At 45.6% G+C, this 5,131-nt stretch overlaps 2 pseudogenes; both read right to left on the bottom strand.

The window, feature by feature from the left end:
- Positions 165-2,625, bottom strand: LOC109130947 (annotated as a pseudogene).
- On the bottom strand, positions 2,698-4,749 carry LOC109130944 (annotated as a pseudogene).

Below are 5,131 nucleotides of genomic sequence, written 5' to 3'. Positions count from 1 at the left end.
TTTTTTTTTTTTTTTTTTTTTTTTTTTTTTTTTAATTCCACATTTATAATAGAGATACCAGGCCTAACAAAGGTAGCAGAAACAAGGCCAATAAAGCCCAAACAACACGCAAGCCGGAAATAGAAGATATAAAATTACATGCTCAAAGATAAAAACGAACCCTGCTATTGGAATAAGGAGAACCAAGTTGTTAGTGGAGTTGTTCTATGATTGTGTCGGGGTTGATCCTTTGAAAGTGGAAGGAGTCGGGCTATGATGATGGTCTTTATCTCGCTGATGATCACATGCGCCGGTCGATGTGAGAGAAAATGAATCTGGTTGTTTCTTTCTCGCCATATTAGATAGATCGAAATTTGATGAAGCAGGTGGAGGATAAGCGAGACATGCTTATTTCTCGAGGCATTCTGCAGCCACAAGAGGCAGTCCAGAAAGGATGAAGGAGGACTTAGTGATGCTCTTGACGTGTAGTGATTCCATACTTCACTACTTAATCTACACTCAAAAAACAGATGATCCCTTGTCTCATCTTGATTGTTGTAGAGGATACATAAGGAGGGGACCGACAAATCCCAACTTCTTAACCTGACCCTTGTATGCAGCCTGTTCCAAGCTGCTACCCAAGTGATGACCGCATGCTTGGGGATGTTTCCTTTAAACCATACAGACTTGTACGAGGGGACAATGTTAGGAAAAGGATGAAGCGCTAACCAAGTTTGAGTGGTGGAGAAAGTGTCTGAGGGAGTTTGATTATCCACTTTCCATAGATAGGAATTCTCCGTCGAGCTGCTAGCCATGTTACCCGGCGGTGGGAAGGCAGTTTTTATTAGGTTCAGGACAGGATTTCGGCTTCTAGATGAAGAGAACCACCATTCAGACCCTCGAAGAGCATCTCGAACCACAATAGTTAGAGGTAAACCGACCATTTGGGGACCCAAGGGGCCAGTGATGTCTTGAAGGGACCAAGACCCGTCCAATTGTCCTGCCAGAAGCTTGCAATGGCACCAGAACCTATCTCACAAACTAGAAAAGGTCTAGCGAGAGGCCTAAGTTTGCACAGGCCTCTCCAAATCCAGGTACCAGCAGATGACGGGTTGAGATCCCAAAAACTCCTATTTCTAATCAGATGCCTCTGCACCCACGACACCCATAAGGAACCTGCTGCTGTAAAAAGGAGCCAGATCAACTTTAAAGCCAGAACTTTGTTCCAAGAAGTAAGACGCCTTAGTCCTAATCCCCCGCTCTCCTTAGGTGTGAAAACCATTTCCCAGGAAATCTTAGCCCCCTTGCCGAGTTAGGGGCTCCTTTCCAGAGGAAAGCATTACAGTATTGTTCTAACTTGAGGAGGCATTGATTAGGTAAGATAAAGACCGATGCCCAAAAATTTATTGTTGAGTAGATGACCGACTGAATAAGCTGGAGGCGGCCTGCAAATGAAAGATGTCTTGCTGTCCAGGAAGTGAATCGATGATGAATTCTGTCCAGCAAAGGCTGATAATCCTGCTTCTTCATCTTTCGACACATCAATGGGACCCCCATATAACGAACCGGAAGGGCACCTTGTGTAAGACCGAATGTTGCTGAGAGCTGTCTGGATCTTTGAACATCCCCTCCGTCTACCATAAGAGCGGTTTTCTGTCTGTTTATGCCAAGCCCCGATCCATTCCTAAAGTCCTCCAGGATATCCAAAATTCCTCCAATGGACTGGTCTGATCCGTGAAAAAACACTAAGACATCATCAGCAAAACTGAGATAAGTTACAAGCAGAGCAATGCATTTATGGTGAGGGACGAAAGCACCATCAACAACCCCTTTGTCAAGGGATTTAGCGAGAATGTCCATTACTAGGACAAACAGGTGAGAAGACATGGGGTCACCCTGTCGAATCCCTCTCTTTCCTTGAAAGTGTCCTATCAGTTCCCCATTGTAGGCAATGCTGTACGAAGGGGTAGTAATGCATACCCTGACCCAATTGCTGAATACCGCAAGCAAGTTCAGCGCCTTTAGGATATTTAGCAAGAAAGTCCAGTTAACGTTGTCGTAGGCCTTGGATAAGTCTATCTGTAGACATCCTCTGGTTGTCTCACCTTGAATGTGAAAGTTGTCAACTAGCTCTGACGCCAGCAGAACATTTTCACATAGCAATGTCCCTTTTATGAACCCCACTTGATTGTTGTGTACTGCATCGGGTATGACCAACTGAAGTCTTGCTGAGATTAAACGGGTGATGAGCTTATACACCGTGTTGCAGCATGCGACATGTCTGAAACATGAAATGCGATCAGCTCCAGGATCCTTAGGAATCAGTGTTAAGGCAGTGGCACTGAACGTCTTTAAGAGTTGTCCGGTTCTGAAGAATTCTTGGACTGCTTTGATGGTGTTCTGTTTCACTACCGACCATGTCTCCCAAAAGAATTATGCTGAGAACCCATCTGGTCCTGGGGCTTTGTTCTTTGGCATAGAGAACAAGGTGCGAGTGATCTCGTCTTCAGAAGGAATAGTTGTGAGCTTCGCTGCTAGGTCAGAGTTACATCTGAAGGGATGTAAACTTTGGATTTGCTCCACTGAATAAGGGCAGGTCGCTGCACTCTCTGAACCCAAGAGATGCGAATAATAAGCAATGATCATCTCCTTTATCTGAGAGGGGCTCTCTACTCGTTCCCCATTTTGATCCCTGAGGTAAGAAATGAAGTTTTTGGCTTAACGAGCAAGGACCATCCTGTGAAAGAATGCAGTGTTTGCATCTCGCTCTTTGAGCCACCTGATTCTCGATTTCTACGATAAAAAGACTGTAGGGCACTGGCAAAAAAGTCCCACTTCTTCCTCGCCATATGCTCAGCCCTGAACAGCGTAGTGTTGGGAGAGGGTAACAACTGGCCTTGAATACCCTCAAGATGTTGCAGAGCATCCTTGGTTCGTTGTTGGATATTACCAAATCCCAGTCCATTTAATCTTTTGCAACACAGCTTCGCAGCCTTGAGTCGTTCCCCTAGGGAGAAAATGTCTGAACCGATAGCTATTTATTGTTCTCCAAGCAGATGATAGAACCGAGATGTATTGAGGGTGAGTAGATATAAAGGAGAAGTATTTGAAGCACTTCTTTGATCTCTCCGGCTGAGTCTCAATGTTGACTATGCAAGGGGAGTGGTCTGAGTCTCCCGGAGGATCAAAAATTGCATTTGTATCCGGAAACCTAGAGAACCACTCTCCATTTTCTAGAGCTGTGTCGAGTTTCCTGACGATAGGATTACCTTCCTGGTGGTTGGACCACGTGAAGAAGACACCTCGACTGGGAATGTCCTCCAGTCCATTGTCTCTGAAACACTCCTGTATATCCTCCATTCCCCTGAGTGGTAAGGTCGACGGTAGGACAGAGTAATGCTCGTTAGTGCATAAAATCTGATTGAATTCACCGAGCAAAACCCAGGGAGTGGTATTTAGAGGCGAGGACGAAGATAACCAAGAAAGATCCTCCCATAACTCGCGTCTTTCTGATTTCGTATTTCTGTCATAAATGAAAGCGACCGCAAAAGAGGTAGATAAGGTGGGGAGCTTTATACTACAAAGAATCAACTGGTCCGTCTTCATGAAGGTGGTGACTGAAACAGAGGGGTGCCAGACGAGCTAGATTCTTCCCAGCTCTGAGTTGCCGTAATTATTTTCCATCCTCCATCCTGGGAGGGCTGAATTAAATACCGATAAGGCATTAGCCTCCGCGACTCTAGTCTCGAGGAGACAGCCTACCAAAAGGTGATTAGATAAAATCCAATATTTGACCGTTCTTTGACGACCAGGACTATTAAATCCTCTTACATTCCAACAAAAAACCCTCATTAAACACACAAAAAGGGGAGGGTGGAAAGCAAAGCTTTCACTGATGATGAGCTCCTCCTAAAGCCTCGCTTCTGGAGGGAACCGGAGAACCAGGACCCTTAGAACTGACCTGGGCATGCCACTTCTTTAACTGCTTCTTTTTAATCTTCGAAGACAGCACCTCCCAGTCCGGTGGTAAAGGGAAGTTAGGATCAATACTCTGTAGGATACCTTGTTTTTTGGTGGTTGGATCAGGGGGCTTGAGATGGTTGATCGTCGAGGAGGTTGTGGACAGGATGAGACTGGTCTCACGAGATACCAACAAGTGGCTTAACGGGGCTTTGGGAGGAGTCCCATCCTCTTTCCTTGCCTCCACCCCTGAGGTTCGCGGTTGCTCAGACAAACCGCCTTTCTCCAAGGACCGAATTGGAACGTAGATTTTTGGAGGAGTGCTTTTTGATCGTTTGGAAGAGCGGGATCTCCTACGTCTTGCACTTCGTGGGGAGGTGGGGGGAGCAGCCGTTGGGATGGGGGCACTTGGAACCACTCCTTCACTATCAGAGGGGAGAACAACAGAGGTATGGGTAACCTCTTTAGTACCAGTAGGCACATCCTTCTTGAAAGGAGGAGTCTTCATAAGGGGTTTGGGAGATCTGCTTAAGAGGTGACCATATCTGCCACAATTGACACATTTTGGAGGAGGGCGAGGGTATTCAATGGCTACTTTAACTGAGTTGCCCTGGACATCTCTCACTATGACTGCGGTTGGAAGGGTAGAATCAAGCTTGATGTCTACTTTCACTTTAGTGGCACCAATATTGATGAAACCATGACCAGCTCAACCAAACAGCACGAACCTGAGGAGCAGCTTGAACCAGAGGAAGCACCGGAGGAGCAGCTTGGACCAGAGGAAGCANATTTAGCAATTCTTTCATCCATAGTCTTTGCAAGGACCGGAATTAGAGATATTTTGATGCATGATCATAAATCCAATGGTTGTTTTAGGATGATCTTTGAGGTTGGAGAACAACTAATGGTACACTTGACGAGTAAACAATTTCCAGCTGAAAAGGAGTCCAAATTAATGCCAAGAATTGATGGACCATTCAAAGTGCACAAATGGATCAACAACAATGCCTACCAACTCGACCTCCAAGGTAAGTACAAAGTTAGTGGTAGTTTCAATGTTTCTGATCTTGTTCCTTATTTTGCAGATAATTCGGATTTGAGGTCAAATCCTTTTCAAGTGGGAGAGGATGATGAAACCATGGCCAGCTCAACCAAACAGCACGAACCTGAGGAGCAGCTTGAACCAGAGGAA

This window comes from Camelina sativa, chromosome 3 (assembly GCF_000633955.1).
Source record: "Camelina sativa cultivar DH55 chromosome 3, Cs, whole genome shotgun sequence".
NCBI classification, from domain to species: Eukaryota; Viridiplantae; Streptophyta; class Magnoliopsida; order Brassicales; family Brassicaceae; genus Camelina; species Camelina sativa.
The sequence above is the reverse complement of the archived record's forward strand: the minus strand, read 5'-3'. Positions and strand labels throughout refer to the sequence as shown.